This window comes from Podarcis bocagei, assembly GCF_964188305.1.
Source record: "Podarcis bocagei genome assembly, chromosome: 9".
Taxonomy (NCBI): Eukaryota; Metazoa; Chordata; class Lepidosauria; order Squamata; family Lacertidae; genus Podarcis; species Podarcis bocagei.
The window spans coordinates 18,604,190-18,626,858 of record NC_138134.1 but is presented as its reverse complement, the minus strand read 5'-3'; the positions used below and the strand labels follow the sequence as shown (position 1 = coordinate 18,626,858).

At 43.1% G+C, this 22,669-nt stretch overlaps 1 protein-coding gene across 8 annotated transcripts in view; it reads left to right on the top strand.

Moving 5' to 3' along the window:
• The window catches only part of RBM47 (RNA binding motif protein 47), a 91,234-nt gene that overhangs the window by 49,865 nt on the left and 18,700 nt on the right, over positions 1 to 22,669 (top strand). The window contains exon 2 of one of the 8 annotated variants that reach the window (XM_081208903.1): positions 19,871 to 19,960. The exons of the other annotated variants lie outside the window; for them this stretch is intronic. The gene's annotated coding sequence lies outside the window, so the exon portion shown is untranslated. The remainder of the gene's footprint in view (positions 1 to 19,870; positions 19,961 to 22,669) is intronic. 8 annotated transcript variants of the gene reach the window in all.

Genomic DNA, 22,669 nt, shown 5'->3' with positions numbered 1-22,669 from the left:
AGTGGCTTTGTCATTCATCCTGGGTCAATTATACTGTACAATTGAAGTTTCACAGCCAAACAATAGGAGTTTGTTGCTCTTTTTGTTTTACCGTTACAATATTATTTTGACAGCGACAACGTAGCGAAGGATGAAAAGAGGTTTGTTTCCTTAGCCGATCAGTTCTGAGGCCAACTTTGAAAAATCTCTCTTGCTTGATTCTGGCTTACCTGAATACTTGCAGGAGTTGGAGCATACCAACCAAGAGTCTGAGTACCATAGCTGTCAACCTTCCATTTTTTTTGCAGGAAATTCCCTTATTCCAGCGCCGTTTCCCGCTGCTATCCCAGATTGTTAGATATCCCATAGACTGTCCCCGGGACAGGTGAGGCTGCTGATCTCTTACTTTCAAATCTGAAAGTTGACAGCTATGCTGAGTACCTGGGGACAAAGGGAGCACCCACTGCATTGTAGCATCGACCTAGGGGCATTTACTCCTGACCTGAGTGGATCACCCCTATGGTTAATGCCAGGGGTCAGCAACCTTTTTCAGCCGTGGGCCAGTCCACCGTCCCTCAGACCATGTGGTGGGCTGGACTATATTTTTGGGGGGGAAATGAACGAATTCCTATGCTCCACAAATAACCCAGAGATGCATTTCAAATAAAAGCACACTTTCTACTCATGCAAAAACACGCTGATTCCCGAACTGTCCGTAGGCCGGATTTAGAAAGCAATTGGGCCGCATCCGGCTCCTGGGCCTTAGGTTGCCTACCCCTGGTTAATGCCATTTCACTTCACTGAGAAGCTACATGCTGCCCTGGGATTCTGGTCAAAAGTAATTTATGCAGGAGAACACTGTCAAGGCTTGGATGGATCTGCAGGGAGTTTTGAACTGGTAATCTGAGAGATCTCAAATGGAGGGTCCAGTCTCTGCATCAGCACCCACTTATGTACGGAATAAGGAATTGCAAGGAGACCACCTTCCTTACAGCAATAGACCAGTGCACCCGACCAGAGAAGAATGGCAGATCAAGTCGATGGATTATGCTGAAATGGCTAAAATGACCGGAAGAATCAGAAACCAGGAAGACCAAATTTTAATAAGGAATGGGGAAAATTTATAATTTATCTTAAAAACCATTGTAAACGGCTAAAATTGTTAGTAGGATTGAAATAACACTTGTAGTCTAATGGTGAATTTTGGATACAATGGAGAGGTAAAAAATATGGATATGGATTATCATAAAATGCTTATTTTCCTGATTTCTGATTCTTCCGGTCATTTTAGCCATTTTGGCATAAACCATCAACTTGATCTGCCATTCCCACTTCGGTATTTTCTGCTTCAGTTAGAGCCAACTCCTCTTAGATTTACACTGAGCCTGAAGCATGGCACAAGAAACGTAGGCTAGCAAACTTGTGAAGTAACCTCTTGCTAAAAAGTCTGACTGCATTTGGCATTTGCTCCCATCACTTCCTTATCCATCCGTTTTTATACGGGTTAAGCCAGGGGTAAATTGGAGAAGTGAAAGACGCCGTGTTTGCACTTCTCAGGCCCTGGAGACGACAATATGGCACGACAATTAGCAGGCATGCAATTTATTGCGCTGTTCGAAATCCACCCTCCCCAGTGCCTGCAAGCAGGACGGAGAGGGGGAAAGAGAGTTTACAAAATGGGCGAGTCTCCCAGAAGAAGGGCACAGGTTTTCCATGGGCAGGGCTGGAGTTTTATCGGAAGATAGAGCAAGGGAGGGGAAGGTGGAGTACAGGTCTGGGCTCTCAGTGCAGTACATGAGACTTAGCAAATAGGCTGCTGGAGACAATGTCGGGCTGGGCAGAGGAGGAGGAAAAGTGGTGGAGACAGCCTCCCCATCCTGACCTTTCCAAGGAGGAGGAAGAAGAAGAAGATGACTGTACAGTGGTACCTTGATTCTCAAACGCCTTGGTACTCAAACAACATGGAACCCAAGCACTGCAAACCCGGAAGTAAGCGTTCCAGTTTGCGAACTTTTTTTGGAAGCCTAACATGCTCCGTTTTGAGTGTTACACTTCCAATTTGAGTGCCACACTTCCGTTTTGAGTGTTATGCTGACAATTTAAGTGTTACGCTTCCGATTTGAGTGCCACAATTCCTTAGCTGCCAGGGATGATGGGAGTTGTAGTCCATCAATAGCCAGGGACCCGAGTTTAAGAAATACAGCCTTAGAGGTTAGAAGCTTTTTATCCAGATTCCTGTGTTTCTATAAATCATACCTATGCCACCCAGAGTTTCTGAGTTCCAAGATTTCTTATGCTGCCATTAACTCTTTATAGATGGCCTTCTTACTAGTTTGTGGAAGGTCAATTCTCAGTATAGCCAAGTAGCCAGAGAAGCATGAACAATTTTTAGAAAGTGTCATCTCCACCCCCCCCAGGCTGATAATAGTGCTTTATTATGATGCTGATTATGATGATTATTATTTAAAAATTATGTTATTTTGACAAACTAATAATCATAAATAAATAAAAATAAGAAGTCCCCCAAAATTTCAACACCTCTTGCAATGGTTTGAGCCCTTTCCGTTTTAACAGTACAAATTCTACAAACACCCTTCATATCTCCTCAAAATCATTTCTCCTGCATATTCCCTGTCTTACCTTAATGGCACGTGAATTTATCCCACACCTCTTTATACCATTCTTTCATTTTATAGTCCACTTGCCCCTTCCGCTTCCTAGCTATAATAACTCGTGCAGCTGTCAATATATTTGTGAGCAAGTCCTTCATAGCCTGCAAACCTTCCACCCCATTGTAAATTGATAATAATGCTACCTCTGGACTCTCAGTCAGCTTTAACCCAGTGATTTCTGTTATCTCCTTAAACACCCTTTGCCCCACAAAATGTACATATTTACACCCCCACCACATGTGAGCATAATTCCCTGTTTCCTGGCATCCCCTCCAACATAACACCGAATATTCCTTGTTTATTTGATTTAATCTGGCTGGTGTATTGAATACCAGAAACAGTATTAAAGAACTGGTTTAACTACCAAACTGAAAGGAAGAAACCTGTCCAGCCTTTGAGGATGGACTCCTTTGCATATAAGAGAATTTCCTTGGGATTGGTTCACCCTTGCTATTCGATAAGATTTCATTGGTGTATGAAATCTGAGCCTGGCAGTAGAATGAGCATTTAGGTGGCTGTAGCCATTCTGCAATCACTGGGATCCTCCAGGTGTCCAATTTGCTGAGCTCTCATCCTGATTAACTTACACAAAGCTTGCTCAGAGTTTTTGTTATATCCAGCCTTTACCGAGCATCTCTTCCGACTTGTTTGCAGGGCAGTTACATGACAACCAAGCATCCACCCTGATTCACTTGCTGGGTGTTTACATGTATTCCTCTTATTCATTCATCTCATACTTTTCCATGTCACTTTCCTATCTGCAGAGAGTCGGTCGTTTGCTTGTTTTAAGGAAATGGGTGGTGAGCTCTTGTGGGCCGCAGAACTTCATCTACAAGCAGAAAGGTTTAAGTTGCATTGTGCACTTAAATCCCTGCCGCGAGGTACTGACAGTTTGCAAGTGTCTGCTGTTAGACACTTTTTGGAGATGATACCTCGGGGCAGTAGGCGAGGGCCGGAGTCCTGGCCCTCACTGGCTTGCCCGCCCTGAGCAGAAGAACGGTAGCTGGAGATGACAAGGCTGCAAAGGCTGTTGCTGCTGCCATTGCAAGGACTGTTGCTGTGCCATTGCACAGACCCTACTGTGCCCTTCAATGGATTCCCTTTGCTTACAGATTAGCAGGCAAACTGTATCCTATTAACCGTATTAGATATTTGTCTACAGCTTTTGCTACTGCTTGCTATGAGATGGTGGTGACATAACTGGAACAGCCAGGCATGTGTTTTGAGTATACCTGCATATATGTCCATGTTATAGTGCAGTTTGTTTTCTGCAGGGTTCTACCTGATTTATTTATATTTTTATAATAATTTTTATTAGTTTTCAATTATAACCCAATAATAGCCTCATTATAACAATACCAATTTATAATACAATTACTAATACCAGTCGTTCAAACACCGAATTATATAATTTAGGTGGCCCCCCACGTGCTGTAATTGATGGGTTGATTATTTTCTTTATTTCTGCATTCCAAATTCTTACTAGTTTCAATTACATTCCAGTCATAATAATAATAATCCCTTGCACAACAATTGCCATATTAATAACTTGGTGTTATGTACTGAAGTTCTCACCCTGGGCCAGCAGGGGGATACTGTAGATAGTTATGCAAATAAGGGATCGAAAGTGACGTTCAGTGATTGGATAGTTTTAGAAAATTGTTACAGTTACATTGTACTGGAGCTCTATATAAGCAGGCTGACTTAACCCTTCAGTTCAGTTCTGTTCTGGCCTGTGAATAAACAAGAGCTGTTTGAAGAATCGCTGTGCCGTCTGATATGTTCGCCCACAACTTAACACTTCTATTTGTGTTGACACATTAAATAATTTATAGAACTACAAGTGAGGAACTCAAACTATATCCTTGTTCTTCCTGTGTGTGGTAATTATTCTGTCCGTGGTGTTTCTTCCTGTCCTTGTAAGTTGTTGTGTCTATCTTTTTTCGCTTGTTGCTGTTGTCCAATATGCCTTGGGCAGAGCTGATGGGGTTCTTCCTGATTTAGATCTCCTCCTCCTCCCTCCTCTTCTTCTTCTTCTTCTTCTTCTTCTTCTTCTTCTTCTTCTTCTTCTTCGTCCTTAAGATTATGCATTCATCACACTAATGAGAGCAGAAGGAGCCACAGATCATTGTGGTGCTTTTAACTAAAATAAAGTTGTTTCCATTGTGAAAAGCAGGACAGCGGGATAGCTCCGTTGGTAATGGCATGAAAGCCTTCATTTCAGGGTTGTGGGTTTGAACCCCACGTTGTGCAAAAAAAGATAGATTTTAAAGGGTTGGGCTAGATGACCCTTGGGGTCCTTTCCACACAGTTCTATGACTGTCTAAAAATTGAGAAAATCTAAAGCAATTAACATGTCTTCCGTCAGAGCATACAGATTAATGTCAGAGTTTCTGTATCCTGACCCTCCAAGATACCTGGGGGGTGGGGGACGACTTGTTTTTACAATCACAGAGTAGGGAGGAGCCTAGCCTCCAGCTTGATATAAAAATATATATCTTCAATGCATTGTTATCAAGTCACTTACAAACTGACTTTTTTTGACATTTGTTCTGGTATCTTCCCTGTTATCAAAGTTAGACTGAGTGGTCTGCACTTTCCCAGATGCCCCTTTTTGAAGGACACTGAAATATACTATTGGCCACTCCTTCCCTCCAGGGATTCTCAAAGATGATAGCCAGAGGTCCTTAGAGTAGATCAGCACATTCCTTTCGCTCCCTGGCATGTGATGGATCTGCTTTGAAAACTTCAACTTCTTTAATGTTGATTGGGATCTCCTAACCAAGTCCTTGCAGGACCAGGCTTCCGGCTCCCCATACCCTAACCCAGGGGTCAGCAAACTTTTTCAGCAGGGGGCCTGTCCACTGTCTCTCAGACCTTGGGGGGGGGGATGACGACTATATTTTGAAGGGGAAAAAATGAACGAATTCCTATGCCCCACAAATAACCCAGAGATGCATTTTAAATAAAAGCACACATTCTACTCATGTGAAAACACGCTGATTCCTGGACTGTCTGCGGGCTGGATTTAGAAGGCGATTGGGCTGGATCCAGTCCCTGGGCCTTAACTCGCCTACCCATGCCCTAACCCATATAAATAAGAGACAAATAAGACTGGTTTTGGGTCAAAACAGGCCACAACATTATTGAATACAGCTGAAAGAGGTTTGGCTTGGGCATGAGACAATCAAAATACTTCCGGCCCACTGGCCGGAAGTGACGTGTGGTCAATCCAGGAGGGGGCTCCTAAGACTTACATCAAATAGGGTGACCCCCACAGGGACCAATGTTTGGGGGAGTGCCTTTGGCAGACATGGCCATTCCCCCCAGATCCCTTTAACAGGATACCCCAGTTTTGGAGGGGCAAGCGGAGACTACAACCATCCAAAACAAAGGTTTGACCCAATGCCAGTTGTGATGATTGCTATGAGGCAGGCAAAACCACCAGCTGGGCAAATTTGCCCAGTGGGCAAATTCCTACCCAGCCCCTTAAAAGATGGTGACCTCCGTAGCCACAGCAAAGTCATTGACTATCAGCTTAAACCAAGGGTGCGTGGGCAGGGAAAGGAGCAAACAGGTAATGCCCGAGGTATGGGCTGCTTAAATGGGCAAGGGGTGGTTGCGAGGAAAACCTACCTGCTCTGTCAGCTCCGCCCCCTGGCACAGCCCGAGGCCCCAGCCTGTATCCCCATTTGCCAAAGCCGGGTGCAGGCTAGGATCCAGTTCCTGATAGGCAGAGGGGCTTAAGCCCCCACCGCCTATCAGAAAGGGCACCACTGTTCCAGTTCCCTCGTCGGGGCCCCAGTGAAGCCTCTGCCATCCAGCAACAATGCCACACCAAGAGGGGTGAGCGGACTTGTTGCGAATCCTCCGCACTCCTCGCCTTATGATGTGAGGTTGCACGCAGTTCACCTTTGGGAAGAAGGCAGGAGCAAAAGGGGAGGTGAATAATTCCATTTTCTCTTTGTCACTTGTTAAGATTTCAGCACCCTTGGTCAGCACTGGGCATACCAGAATTCCCTTCCTCTTACTTCCAATGTACAGTGGTACCTCGGGTTACAGACGCTTCAGGTTACAGATGCTTCAGGTTACAGACTCTGCTAACCCAGAAATAGTACCTTGGGTTAAGAACTTTGCTTCAGGATGAGAACAGAAATCGTGTGGTGGTGGCGCGGTGGCAGTGGGAGGCCCCATTAGCTAAAGTGGTACCTCAGGTTAAGAACAGTTTCAGGTTTAGAACAGACCTCCAGAACGAATTAAGTTCTTAACCCGAGGTACCACTGTACCCAAAAAGCCCCTTTTGTTGCTTTTGGTATCCCTCACCGGTCTCTGCTCATTCTGAACTTTAGCTTTCCTTACACCTGTTACTCAGTGACCTGCCCTTCCTTTGTCAGTTCATCGGTGATCACGCCTGTTGTGCCGCAACATGGACTTTAAAAGACGTCTCTCCTTTTTCATTCCCATTAGCATTGCCTGCAATTGCGCCTTTCTTTCGCAAACTCTCACTTAGCTTGAGCGCCCTTTCCAATGCTATATCTAGCCATGAAATCTGTCTGCAATTTTCTGACCTTATCAAAATCATATTTCCTGAAATCCAAGGTCCATATTAAGTGCTCTCATCTTTAGCTTTCCGTAAGATCAGAAGGTCCTGCTACTCTTGACTAAACTTACATTCAGATGTGGGTTACAGGTAGGTAGCCGTGTTGGTCTGCCATAGTCAAAATAAAAAAATTCCTTCCAGTAGCACCTTAAAGACCAACTAAGTTAGTTCTTGGTATGAGCTTTCGTGTGCATGCACACTTCTTCAGATACACAGATATTCAGATGTGGGGTTTTTGTTGGTTTTCCCAGCACTTCTGTCCCGATTTCTAATGTTCCTTTTGCACTGCATTACCTGCATTGTTATGGACCTGAGGCGTTCTGATCAATATAATGCAATGTTGTGTCAAATTTTAAATTGCAGGAAAGAACTGTATGTCAGGGTACTACCCCAAATTTCATTGTGTGAAAACCTGTTTCTGTGAACCGCCCTGAGACCTCTGAGTATAGGGCAGTATAAAGGTAAAGGGACCCCTGACCGTTAGGTCCAGTCGTGGCCGACTCTGGGGTTGCGGTGCTCATCTCGCTTTATTGGCTGAGGGAGCTGGCATACAGGTCATGTGGCCAGCATAACTAAGCCGCTTCTGGAGAACCAGAGCAGTGCACGGAAACACCATTTACCTTCCCGCTGGAGTGGTACCTATTTATCTACTTGAACTTTGATGAGCTTTTGAGCTGCTAGGTTGGCAGGAGCAGGGACCAAGCTATGGGAGCTCACCCCGTCATAGGGATTCGAACCGCCAACCTTCTGCTCAGCAAGTCCTAGGCTCTGTGGTTTAACCCACAGCGCCACCCGTGTCCCTTATAAGGCAGTATATAAAAATAAATAATAATGATAAGAATGAAAAATAACACCGCCAAATTCCCACAATTTTCTGAGTGTAAAGGTTTAAAGTGGATTTCCCCCCTGGAAAAAAACACTAAAATAAACCTAATAGATTTCCAGAAGTGGCTTTTATACTATGTGAAAATGCAAAAAGTATCAGGTAAGGAAACCTCAGAAAAATGGAATAAAGTGCAGTCTTAGTACCGCCCAACTTTTACCCTATTGGCTGGGTAAAATAATAAATACAGGAATTCACTTGGTGGAGCTTTTCCCCTTCACTGCACCCAGTGCTGGATTTATGTATAAGCTAAACAAGCTATAGCTTAGGGCCCCACTCTCATGGCCCCCCCCCAAAAAAATATAAAGGGGGGAAAAAACCTGGATGTAGATTTCGAAAATATAAGATAAAAAACAAATAAAATAATACCTACCTACAGCAACAGTGTTTTGTGTTGTGTAGATCCATAAATTACCATATAGCATATATTCAACACAAAAAACAGCAACAATTTGTTGTTGACAAAGGACAGCTGGACATATAAAGGGCCCCATTACCTTCAGTAGCTTAGCGCCTCATCAAACCTAAATCTGGCCCTGGCTGCACCCATATGTGGGAGAAACTTGCACTTGCTGATTTTCTGCCGGTTGCATAGCTATTGAAAATACACAGAAGCCCTGCTGGAAATGTGGCTCCTGCAACATGAAGACTGGGGTAGATGGTGGGTGGGAAAGGTAAAGGGAAGAGTGCTTGAGTTGCATGTTTCAGGCCTATAAATCAATTTAACTCCCCTCTTTTTGATGCATTCTCTCCGTCTCAGCTAAAGTTTAAGCAAGAGCTGACCTTAAAGGTCCTGAGAAGATTAGCGAGAGGTTCCCTTCCTCCCAGACCGATGTTTAGTTCCCCTGGTTTAGTAATGGATTTGTCAGCTGATTTGTCAGCTGACGAGCTGCAGAAATGAGAACGTGACCTTGTAAATATCTAATATTTCATCCTGATCTCATTAGGAGGCTCTTCCAGCTCACTCCTTCCTCAGAATATAGATTGGGTTTATGCCTATTAAAAACTGAATAAGTTTCTACGTAAATAGTGCAAGGCGCTAGACTGGGCAAAAGTTGGGCACCATGTTACCTAAGAAAAGATGATGAAGCATTTGTTAAAATCTGTGTATTTTTTAAAGAGTGTGTTTGTTGTCTTTTCGTTAATTTGTGCATGTGAATGATGGCACAACTGAGAGAGGGAGAAAGATACTGCAAACGTTTATTCATTCTAGCTGTAGGACTTAAATGGCTTCTCTTCATGCAATACAGTGGTACCTCGGGTTAAGTACTTAATTTGTTCCGGAGGTCCGTTCTTAACCTGAAACTGTTCTTAACCTGAAGCACCACTTTAGCTAATGGGGCCTCCTGCTGCTGCCGCACCGCCGGAGCCCGATTTCTGTTCTCATCCTGAAGCAAAGTTCTTAACCTGAAGCACTATTTCTGGGTTAGCAGAGTCTGTAACCTGAAGCGTATGTAACCTGAAGCGTATGTAACCCGAGGTACCACTGTATGCTTACATGTGTTCTCACTGGGAGGAGCGGTTTTTAGTGGATACACATCTCTAAAGACAACAAGATAAGTAACTGGAGTCACAGATGCAACCAGAACCATCAGCCAACCATGCAAGAAAACGTCAACGTTTGGCTGGCGCTGTTTATTAGTAAGATCCAAAGGGCAGTTTTGTGTAGCAAAATGCTGCAGGCTATAGGATAACTTAAGATAAAAAAATGCATGATAAATACATGGTAGGTATACCGTAAATACAGTATATTTTCTCAGCCCAAATCTGCTTGATGTTTCATTAACACACAAGAGGTGTTATGTACTGAAGTTCTCACCCTGGGCCAACAGGGGGATACTGTAGATAGTTTTCACTCAGGTCCACATATGCAAATAAGGGATTGAAAGTGACATTCAGTGATTGGATAGTTACAGAAAGTTGTTACAGTTGCGCTGTACTGGAGCTCTATATAAGCAGGCTGGCTGAACCCTTCAGTTCAATTCTGTTCTGGCCTGTGAATAAACAAGAGCTGTTTGAAGAATCGCTGTGTCGTCTGATATGTTCACCCACAACTTAACAGGAAGGGTTCTCCATTTTAATGCAAATACTTACCTAGATAACAAATGATGCATTGATATTTTGGGGAGCAGGAAAGCTGCTAAAGCACACTTTCCTGAACCAAAAATAAGTTTCCTCCATCTTCCATACTTGCTCTGCATGTGATATTGAGCCTATGGCAGTATGGCGAAGAGGGCCCAACGACATGTGCATATCGTCCCAACTTCTTTAGATTAAAAAATGGGATGCACGTCTTCTGAGATGTTCTCCCGAGTGAGTCACATGACCCACACTGAGATCTAAAGGTAAAGGGACCCCTGACCATTAGGTCCAGTCGTGGCCGACTCTGGGGTTGCGTCGCTCATCTTGCTTTACTGGCCGAGGGAGCCGGCGTACAGCTTCTGGGTCATGTGGCCAGCATGACTAAGCTTCTTCTGGCGAACCAGAGCAGCGCACGGAAACGCCGTTTACCTTCCCACCGGAGTGGTACCTATTTATCTACTTGCACTTTGACGTGCTTTTGAACTGCTAGGTTGGCAGGAGCAGGGACCGAGCAATGGGAGCTCACCCCGTCGCGGGGATTCGAACCGCCGACCTTCTGATCAGCAAGCCCTAGGCTCTGTGGTTTAACCCACAGCACCACCCGTGTCCCAACACTGAGATCTACCCCCCAAGCACATTTTGGGGTGTGTGATCTCGCATGGTGTCCCAAAACCCATGTTTCTGGGTGCTGCGCAAGATCGTGGCACTGGGGGGGCAACACTTTTTCGACGAGAGATTGCAGCATGCAAGCGCATGAAATAGCATCACCCAAAACGACCAATGCAATCTCACGTAAAAAATGGGGGGGGGTGTCCTGTTTTTCCCAGGACCCTTGGTGGGTATGTGTGTACCTTTGCCCTGAAACACAGTATTTTTCTTTCACAAATAGGCAGCAGGAGGACCTTGGAGGACCTTCACAGGGGTTGTAGGGGGGCCTTTAACACTTTACCTCCTGTTGCAGTCTTAGTCTGGTCTGGGGGTTCCATAGTTGCTATTTGCAGGGCGGGGAAGCTCCCATTAAAGGCACAAAAGGAGCAGGTAATGTACAAACTAGACAGCATACCTAACAGAGTCAGTGCAGTGTACTGTCTCCTTCCATTGTACTGAGATCACATCTTACCAAAAGAAGCGCTTCCCTGCTAACCTTATCAAGAGTGAACCCTGCAGCTTCTGTGGAAGATTTTAAAAAGGACCCTGGGAATTCCCGGGTGTCTAAAAAGGTTATATACATAGGCCACTACTACGGCCCGTGTTTTGTTAGCCCAAAAAATGGAAAACGAGCGAGGTCCCAACCAAAGAAGAATGGCAGCTTAAGTTGTCAGAATATGCACAACTCGCAGCCTTAACATATAGAATAAGAGAACAAGAAGAACATACGTTTAAAGAAGATTGGAAAACGTTTATTGAATATATGGGAAATAACTGTGTACAGCTGAAAACGTAGGCGGCATTAAGATAAATTCAACAGCGTAAATAAGTTTTGATGGATGCAATAATGGTATAGTTTTTGTAAGATATGCAGGGATTTATGGTATGTAAAATGACCCATGGAAGGAGGAGAAAAGAAGTCATTGATATCTTAAGAATGTAAAAGGAGTATTTTAAATTGTAAAACGAAACAAAAAATTATATATAAAAAGATTTTAATAAGGACACTTTTACCTCTAAGATAGTAGCTGCATGTGGTTCAAAAGCTCTACTTCAGACCACAGCAGAAATGAAATCATGTTTGCATTGCACTGACCTCCTGCAAAATATGTGTTTTGTGCTGTCCCCGGTTCCGTGCAATACTACCTTGCACTCTCATTTCCACCTGGCATATCAAAAGAGGCTGCTGTTTTCTTTGGCCCTTGAAGTCTTAGGATGGCTCAGTGATCCTCTGAGTAGTTTTGAAGACGACAAGCCTCATTTGATTTCTAAGAGAACGGCCGAGAAGCAGGTGTTGTCCCACAGCACCAGTCTTCATCTGGGTTGCTCTTTTAATGAGCTAACTCTAAGTGTTTCCCCCCAGATGTGAATTATTAACATTGTGGAATAAGTCCCCGTTTTTGCTTCTGTACTCTGGTTCTTTACTATATATAACTTAAAGTGAAAGAAGAGCTGAACCCCCCTTAAGCCTAAGGACATGATTCTCAAATACTTGAATCCAAACAGCATTTTAGAAACCTCTAGGCCAGGGGTGGGGAATCTGTTGCCTTTCAGAGAGGATGTCCCTATTTTAATCGGAGAGGTGCTGGAGGGTATGACATTGTTAGGGACTTTCCAACTCTCTTCTGCACCAGCCAACGTTCCCAATGCTCAGAGATTATTGGAGTTGTTGTCCCAAACACCAAGGGCGCCTTATAGAGTCTATAGAGAGTTACTCAGGAGTAAACAGTCAGAGCCCTATGTATCCTGAAACAGCGAGCGTACTCAGTGTTTTCAGTTACAATTTTGGAATCAGAAGTATGTATTCTGCATTAACGAGTAAAAATAAATAGCACTGATACTGGAGAAAAAACCAAAACTTTCCACTTGAAAATTAAAAACCCATTATTATTATTATTATTATTATTATTATTATTATTATTATTATTATTATTATCATCATCATCATCATCATCATCATCATCATCATCATCATCATACTGCCCTATGCCCAGGGGTCTCAGGGCAGTTCACAGAATAAAATAAAGATATAAAACCACAAAATACCTAATAAAAATAAAAACAACAACCCAATAGCCTCCCCCAAAAAACACATTTTAAAAGGGCATAGGATGTAAATTCGTAAGTAAATAAAAGAGTTCTTTGGAATCCAATTTTCACTATCAAGCATTTCCTTAAAATGCATTCAGTCTCTTAACATGTTCCTTGAAGATTTCAAAAAGTGGCTGTTGTATGAACTTAACCTTCATCAGTCAAAAGTGCTTGTACATTTCCACAAGATTTTTGGAAGGTGTGCTTTATGCTCTCTCATGTTAAAATTGAAACACTCCAACTTCTCTTTACTTTCAGTTCTGCCTCTCTCTCAATTCATTTTTTTGGGGTAAAGTGTTGTGATTGGTCCAATGGCAGTGTTGCCATGGAGGCTAGCCCATTGACAGTCCCCCTGCTTGGCACAATATTTTGCCCAGTTCGGGATTCGAACCCATAACCCTGAGATTAAGAGTCTCATGCTGTACTGAGTGAGCTATCTCTCTGTGTAATCAGCTCAGTCCTTTCTTATGTCCTTGGAAGTAAGAGTTCGTACACACTTCCACTTTTCTTGTGCCGATAAAGCACGGGCCTGAGCAGTTTTCCCCTTGCCCTGCTCCTTTCCCAGGGAAAACCCACTCTTGGCTATTAAATCAGAGCAAATGTCAATCTGGACAAAACCCAGATTCCCTTTTGCTCTGATTGATTGCTAAAGAGTGTCTCCCCCCCCCAGAGGAAAGCAGCAGGGAAAGAGAAAAGGGGATGAGCCCAAAGTCATGCTCCATTCAGTAGGATTTGTTTCTTCTTCTTTTTCTTGGTGTTTTTTTTAAATTAAAGGTTTTCTTGTTTTACAGAAGTAAGTGTAATGTCTCTCGTATTTTTTCCATGTAACATTTTTACAAATCCGTTTCATTTGTTGAGACATTAGGGGGAGGGGGGAAAGGGGGTGGAGGGAGGGAAGATGGATGGGGTCGGGGTCGGGTGGCAATGTTTCTATTATGCTCAATGTAAGTAGGGTTTGGTGTCAGCGTTGCTCGTGCTGTTCACTTGTGTTCCTTTGGTGGTGAGAGAGGTTGGGGTTGGCCTAGGGTGTGGCTGTTCACTTGTGGTTGGCTGTGATGATCTTTGTTTTCGTGTGTGAGTGGGGTGGGTGGGTGTTTTGGATCAGGTTAGCCATATTGATTTGTATGCTGTTGGTGGATTATTGTCACTGTCCTGTTGGGCTGTGTATGTGATAAAGGGGAGCCATACCGGGGTAAAGGTGTCTTCTTCTGTTTGTCCCCGTGTCAGTTTCAGTTTATTGGTTAATTTTTCTAGTAGGGCTGTTTCCCATACTATTTGGTACCATTGGTCCTGACAGGTCTCTCCAGTGTCTGGTTATGGTGTTTCTGGCTGCTGAAAGTAGGTGGGATTTGTTTCTGAAAATAAGATAAATACCTTAGCTACATAATAAGATAATACAAACCAGGGTTTAGAATTAGCAGGATGCCAGCCACATTTTGCACCTAAAGATTCTCCATTAGCGAATGACTCAAAAAGTCTGGGTGCCATTTTTTTGCGCCTGGTTGATGCTAAAGGATTACTGAAATGTGTGTGCTTTGAAGCCTGGAAGTACTGTATATCTTAAAGGTAGGCAATATGTTAAGGGGTTTAACAATAGAAAGCAGTGTTTTGAATACTGAAGTTTGGTACCAGTATTTTTATTGTAAACACCAAATTAAACATGTACTAACAATTTTTGCTTAAATTGTGATATTAACAATGTGTCACTTATGTGAATTGCACATTAGTTCATGCTTATCAAAATAATATATAAAAAGTGTTTCCGGACACCTCCCCCCTAAAAAATGGCGACTAGACATTCTGTTTTGGCACCTGCAACCCAGGTCCCAGCAGCCATTTGGCTCCTAGCTTTTCTATCCCACTTTCAAACACTGATACAATCTACGTTTAATTTTTCTGAAAAAGCAAAATAGTTTTAAACTGCATTTCTACATAAGCACATAGCTGTCATAATTTAAAAGCTTGCTAAATATGACTGCAGAATCAAGACGGCTGAATAACCTCTGTTGCGATGGTTGATGGTTGTACCTTAGGAAGAAAGAAAAAGCGCCTTTTATGGCTTGAAAATTTTAGAGGAGGGAGATAAACCTTCAGATAGTCTTATCAGAATGTGTCGTATGGCTACATTTGTATGAAGTGTCATTTTGAAAGGCTGCAGCCAGTGTGGTGTAGTGGTTAAGAGTGGTAGTCTTGCAATCTGGGGAACCGGGTTCGCATCTCCGCTCCTCCACATGCAGCTGCTGGGTGACCTTGGGCCAGTCACACTTCTCTGAAGTCTCTCAGCCTCACCTCACAGAGTGTTTGTTGTGGGGGAGGAAGGGAAAGGAGAATGTTAGCCGCTTTGAGACTCATTAAAGGGAGTGAAAGGCGGGATATCAAATCCAAACTCTTCTTCTTATTTATTAAAAAGGTTGCAAAGGGAGGTACGTCTTTATGTAAAGAGATGTATTTTTTTGTAAAAGCCTGTTCTGCAGAATCCGAAAGGAATTGTCAGTCTTCTTTTGGATTCTAAGAATAGAATCCCCAAAATGTGACATTGAGGGCGCAACTCAAAATCTTGCCTTTGGAAACAAACAAGCCTTTCCTCATTATGGCTGTGAAGACAATTTCTAATGGATAATCTGCCGAAATCTCGGAAAGTAGAAGGAATGCCATGAGTTGCTTGCTGGGATTTCAACGTCTTGCATAGCTCCTTGTCTCCTCCCCGTGAACTACAACAAAGTATCCCAATAAAAGCATATTTGAACACGATTGAGTTGTTTGACTAATTTGCGTAATGGATACAGGTTGCAGAATTTAGCTTTTCTTAACATAATATTTGGATTATTTTGGCCACACAGGTGGGCAGCCTGTGATCCTTGACCTAATTTCGCAAGTCAGTTTTCCCATTGTTCTAGGCAGATTTTGCGACCGGGAATTTCATCCACTTGAGCAGTTTCTGAGCTCTGGACGCAGTACTGCGCCTAATATTTAACTGCCACTGCTGGAATGAAAGGAAGACCTTTTTCTGCCTCTCCACTTCCAGCCACTCTCTGAAGACTGGAGAAGAGACCCTCTTAAGAATATCAGTGGGGTAGGCAGGGGAAGGACTAGACCATGTGCAAAAATGATTTTAGCTGCAGTTCATTCAAGCTTTGTATTCTTGTTATTAAAAAAGCGCACCTAGATATTCCATTGCGGCACCCATAACTTAGGTTTAAGGTGCCATGTAGCTCCTAGTTTTCATATCACAGTTTCTAATACTGCCCTGGGTATACTATCAGTTCAGACCTATTGCGAAGGTGATCTGTCCCACTTCTTGCATCCCACTGGGCAAAAAAAGGAAAAAGAGAAGTCAGTGGGTAGCAGAGAGAGGGGGCAGAAAGAGGGAAAAGGTCCCTTCGCCACTGCTGCCTTTGGCTCATCAACCCACCACAACCACATGGCCTCCGACAAGTTACCACGAAATGAATGTAGCCCTGGACAGATAAAAAGTTGCCTGCACTTTCCATGATGGGTACAGTCTACATACTATTGCAGACTGTTATGTACTGAGTTGAATAGGATCCAAAATGCAGCAGTCTGATTGGTCCTAGAACAATAGGATTCAGAATGCAGCAGTCTGATTGGTCCTAAAACAATAGGATTCAGAATGCAGCAGTCTGATTGGTCCACAGGAGCCACCCAATCCAGCTCCAGATGGAAGTGAATCCGCAACCTGATTGGCCTACAGGAGAATCCCGGAATTAGCCGATCATGTGGGGCCCATCGTGTAAATAATGTATATAAAGCAGACGTTCTGGGGGAACTTCCATTCCTCCTCACCACTATGAGCTGAATAAAGAGCATGAAATCCACTCTCGACTCCGAATATATTTCACAGACCCTCCAAGTGCCCTTTTTCCAGGGACATCCCGAATTTACAGAAGCCATCCCAGTTTTTGATTCAATCCCAGAAGGTTCCACTTTTCCTTTCGGATGTCCCTATTTTCATTGGAGAAATTGTGGAGGGGATGGAGTTATGTGAACCCCAGAGCCAAGGAGATAAGTAACTAGACAACCTTTGGAAGACATCTAAAGGCAGCGCTATATAACTTCATTATGTTTTTATATGCATTGGAGGCTGCCTAGAGTATTATCATCACCAACATCATCATTATTATTACAGAATAAGACATCCCTATTTTCATTGATAAATGTTCTTGGGTATGCTATTGAAGTCAACGGCAGACCTCTCATGGTAACCAGAGCAAAAAGAAATTGTGTGGGGCTGAACATGAAAGAGACTTGATGCTTTTGGACTTTTGTGGAATTCAACTCCAGTGCCTTCTGGTACCTTCTGCCAGAATCTTTAAAATCTCACTGTCATCATGTGTTCTGCAAACTGCATTGTATTATGTTACCTTCTTCTTCTTCTTCTTCTTTGGCGATCACTCAGAGCTGAGTAAGATTGTCTTCCGTGAACATGGTTTTAACAGTAAGTGACAGTGGAGGCCAATTCTGGATCCACACATTCTTTCACAGTAGGAACAAAGGTTTCCAGGCGGGAGTTGATCACGGTGAGGGTTTGCCAAGCTTGCCTTCCTCCTAGCTTTCTCCCTTTTGTCCTGAGTTCAAGCATCGAGCCCATGACACCTTTCGTAAAGGCTGTTCTCCAACTGGAGCGCTCGCAGGCCAGTGTTTTCCCAGTTGTCGGTGTTTATACTACATTTTCTAAGATTTGCCTTGAGAGAGTCTTTAAACCTCTTTTGTTGACCACCAGCATTACTCTTTCCATTTTTAAGTTCAGAGTAGAGCAGTTGGTTTGGAAGATGATATTCAGGCTTCCGAACAACATGACCCAGTCCAACAAAGTTGATGTTGAAGAATTGACACTGGTGATCTTTGCTTCTTCCAGTATACTGGTATTAGTTTGCCTGTCTTCCCAAGTGATGTGTAAAAATTTCCAGAGACACTGTTGATGGAATCTTTCGAGAGTTGGAGACGGTGTTTATAAGTGGTCCATGTTTCACAAACATACAGTAAGGTTGGTATTATGTTACCACATAAGACTCGGCAGGTCTCCCCAAAGGAAGAAAAAAGCCCTTATTTTTGTCAACGTATGCAATAACGAAATGCATGAGGGTGAGGGCGTTTTTTGAGGGGAGGGAGCTAACTTTGGACCACACAGCAAAGATCCCCATTTGAGCATAATAGTTACCATGCTGAGATCTTCCAGTAGCTGAGCTGCCATAGAAGTGACCTACGAAACCAGTTTCCTCCGATGGTTATAGCAAGAATCCTGAATGTGTTTCAAGCTAGCCTTCTGAAAAATCAGCTATTGTGAAGCAGAGGCCAAAAAATGGTAGATCGCTTTCTGGGAAGAATTGTTACTTCCTTGTACTAGAAGGGAGGTCAGATTGTAATTTCTACTGTGTTCGCTTTTAACCTTGTGTAGGAGGACACAGAATCTCTGATAATTCATTATATCCTGGAGAAAAGCCTTTTTCTCGCTCCCGCTGGCTGTTTTTAGCTTGCTGAACTGGCAAATTCAGCCCCCAAAGAGCCTTTCAGTTTAACTGACTGAAAAAGGTGTGGTGTTTGCTTTACCTAAGTGCTTGTGGGACCGAGTGTTATGTACAGACCGTATTTATGCCGTGAATCATGTTTCACCCCTCCCCCTTGCTTTTTACTATGGTATCAACGTACCGTCCTACATTTCTCTAATGGAAATAGGGACGTCCCATTCCATAAGGACAATTTTACTATTTATACCCCACACATATGACTGGGTTGCCCCAGCCACTCTGGGCAGCTTCCAACATAATAAACATTAAACTTTTTTATATATAAAAAGGCCCTATACTGTACAGGATTGCCTTCAGGCAGCTCGGGGGTCAGATAACTCCATACCTTCCAAAATTTATCCAATGACAAGAGGGACATCCTAAGGAAAAGTGGGACATTCCGGGATCAAATCAGAAACTGGGATGGTTTCTCTAAATTAGGGATGTCCCTGGAAAATAGGGACACTTGAAGGGTCTGAAAATTGTTAGAGAGAGAGGAGGAAATAACTCCCTATGGTATTATAGGGGAAATAGGGACATCCTATTCCATACCCTCCAACATTTCTCCAATGACAGTAGGGACATCCTAAGGAAAAGTGGGACATTCCGGGATCAAATCAGAAACCGGGATGGCTTCTCTAAATTAGGGATGCCCCTGGAAAACAGGGACACTTGGAGGGTCTGTATCTGTCTGTCTGTCTGTCTATCTGTCTATCTATCTATCTATATCTAGTCAATTACTTATTTGCTACAGAAACAGCAAACACCTGGTAGATACCCATGCACAATTCTGTATTTTGGGGGGAAATCTTGTTTACTCTGCCTCTCTTGCATTGAAGAATTGTGGCTCTCTCTTCTTCTTCATAATTGAAGAATCCTGACAAGTAGCCTAAATTCTGATCCGTTGGCATAAAGATAGAATTCACTCCCCCTCTCCCTCCCCAAAAAGCCCTACTGTCAAGCAAAATTTGCCCTTCCTCCTTATCTTATCTGTTTTGAGTCACACAAACTATTTGCACAACGCCTTGTGCTGGGAAGAAGTTGTTTGTATATGAATCACTCCCTTTTTGCCAATTTCGGAGCCTCAGCTAAGTCTTTCTTTCTTTTCTTCTGTTTGACATTTTCCTCCAGGAATAGGAATTTAAACTGTGCGTCTCCTATTCTTTCTCTTTAAGCTTCAGATCAGCCTCATATAAATCCATTAGCTACAGGTGGGGGTTTTCAATTAATTTTTCGAACCGCTGGCATGAGCTCCCTGCCTCCACATCTCCTTTCCTTCTGCGTCCCACCCATTCCGACTGCTTCGAGGTGCCTTTAGCAAATTACTGCCATGGAATTTAAATAGCCAAAGCTCATTGACCAATAAAACCATATGTGTACTGTATAACAGAGAGTTATGTAGACCTCGTGACTCGGAGGAAAGGTTATTCAATCAAAGGTGGAAGCAGAACTAACCTGTTGCGACTGCAAGGCTAGAAAGGTAAGAGGGAAACTGGATTTTATGCGAGATTTTGTTTGATTTTATGTCCAATAGCTAAAGATTAAGAGTGCAGCCGGTCTCTGCTCTCCTCTGGACTGTGGGTTTTAAAAATGAAATGAAATAATTATAAACATACAACACAGGAATGCCTCGAAGACTTTTCCGTTCAGGCGACGTGTACAGATTTCATAGATGTAATAAGAGTTGACATAGTCAAACGTCATATTTAAACCCAGCATTAAAAATGTGTTCCATTGTTTTAAGACTTAAAAACCGAGCAGGCAAAAGGGTTGCCATTCTTTTAAATCAACCAAGCAAAGCAAGATTAATTTATCTTTGTATTTTTCTTGGATCCGGTTCTGCCGACCTTGTGGAGTAGGTCATTCTTCAGGTAGATATGATGAATTTGGCTCTGGGATCTGAAAGAAAGAAGTTTTGGCTTCAGGGGTTTCTTAGTACAGTGAAAAGCACTAATTACTGTTCGTCTACACTAAGAAGCATTGCTGTATTATGCAAACATAATTTTAAGCAGAATGCTTCCATATTGTGCTTATACGATGCATGTTTCAGCGGTGTAGTTTGTGCAGCATTTTGTGTAGTATTTTCACTTTTCAAAGGGCTGAGTAATGGAAGTTTCACACAAGGAAAAGCTCGTGCTGACAACGGAGAATTGTGCTTGTGTTTCATTAAATAAATGGGGAAATTGTTTAATTTCCCCCCAGGTTCAATCTTTATGTATTTTGTGATATGAAAATACCAAAAACGCATTCTAGGCTTGCATCGTATTCCTGAACTGCAGTCCTGAAATAGAAAAAATGGGTTTCAGGTGTTTAAGAGAGATGGTTTAGATGCACTTCTTGTGACATTGGCATCAGTTCAAACTAGGGCTGGTTTGTTTTGTGTAGTTTTCTAACACAGTTTCACGTTTATAACGGTGGCATTTAAATCTTCAGAAAAAGCAACTGAATTCCAGTTTTACTGGGGAGAAAAGGTATAAGGACTATTTTGGAGCCAATTTAACGAGCTTTCGTGTGCTTGTTCTGATAGAAATACAGGTGTATTGTGCGTTAAATAGTTGGGGCAAATCCTCTCTAACTTATTTCCCCAGTGTAAATCTATATGAATCTTTCAGAGCCTACCTTTTGGCTTAGGTAGAGCAACATCGGTGGGGTGCAACAAAGGGAAGATTTCAAAGTTTGTGTCTCATTCCACTTCTTTCAGAATGGAATAAAAAAACTCTAGGTGAACTTTCAACCAGAATTAAACTTTGAACCCGCGTGTAAATTGCACCGGTTCCTGCCCCTCACTTAAATACCACAATACCCTATGAAGTCCCCCTGTCCTAGTTAAACATTTAAAACACACACAAAACCCCCCACAAAAACAATGTTACATTAACACTGAGCAGAGGTAACTTAATCTGGCACTTGTTCAGCCAAGACTAGTTACTGTGTCTTTCCATTTCAGCAAAAGGTTCAAAGTTTTGCACGGCCTTCACAGTTCAGAGATCAGGCACAAATTGCTGCACTTTGCAGTTCAGTTCCGCAGATATGATAAATTTGCGCAGCCGTAATGATTGCTTTCCCTCTCGCTTCTCCGTCCCCCCTCCCTCTCCCCTTCCACACAGAGGTGATGCAGTTAAAGGCATGTGCAAGTTGGTCATTGGCACCTGGGTTTAATGAATAACTAAATGATACCTTAAGCTTTCATGGGCGCAAGGTGGAGATTATGAAAGAGTCCAAACTGCGAATTGGGGGTGGGGTGGGGGGTGTTATGACGCTTTGCGTGCAAGAGCAGGAAAGTTGAAACACTACCATTCCTAATGGCATTTCCTTGGAAGGAGGTCCCACTGAAATCAGTTTTCGTGCAAATCTGCCAGATCTTTTAATTTCAGACAGAAACTACTCGTGCAACATTTTCGTGGATATTATAAGTCCTGTGAACCTAAGATTTGCATGGTGTTTAAACTTTTGCCCAGAACAAGAACGGCTGGGGAAACCCAGCTAGATGGCTGGGGCATAAATAATAAAATTATTATTAATAATAATTCTTATTTTAGTCCGATTTGCAGGTTTGCTTTCTCCTCCACCGACTTTGTAATTTTTCAAAGGCTAGCATGATAATACAACGCTGTGAGAACAACTCCTAGGGACCATGGGGGCTTCAGCTCCGCCAGTAAAATATTTGAGGGGGCTAGAGCCCCCCCAAGTTGATGGGCGCTGCCATTCAAATGGTATATGCGCACTGCATCATGTGATTGATTATGTGAGCAGGGCTTACCTGGGCTCCCACAATATTTTATTCAAGTTATGCAGGAATAAACACGGCACAAACTTTTATGTACCTCCAGGTATAGGGCGGTATATAAATTCAAATAATACTATCTTGCCAGAGTGGTGCATGCTCTAGTTATCTCCCGCTTGGACTACTGCAATGCGCTCTACGTGGGGCTACCTTTGAAGGTGACCCGGAAACTGCAATTAATCCAGAATGCGGCAGCTAGACTGGTGACTGGGAGTGGCCACCGAGACCATATAACACCGGTCCTGAAAGATCTTCATTGGCTTCCAGTATGTTTCCGAGCACAATTCAGTGTTGGTGCTGACCTTTAAAGCTCTAAACTGCCTCAGTCCTGTGTACCTGAAGGAGCATCTCCACCCCCATCGTTCAGCCCGGACACTGAGGTCCAGCGCTGAGGGCCTTCTGGCG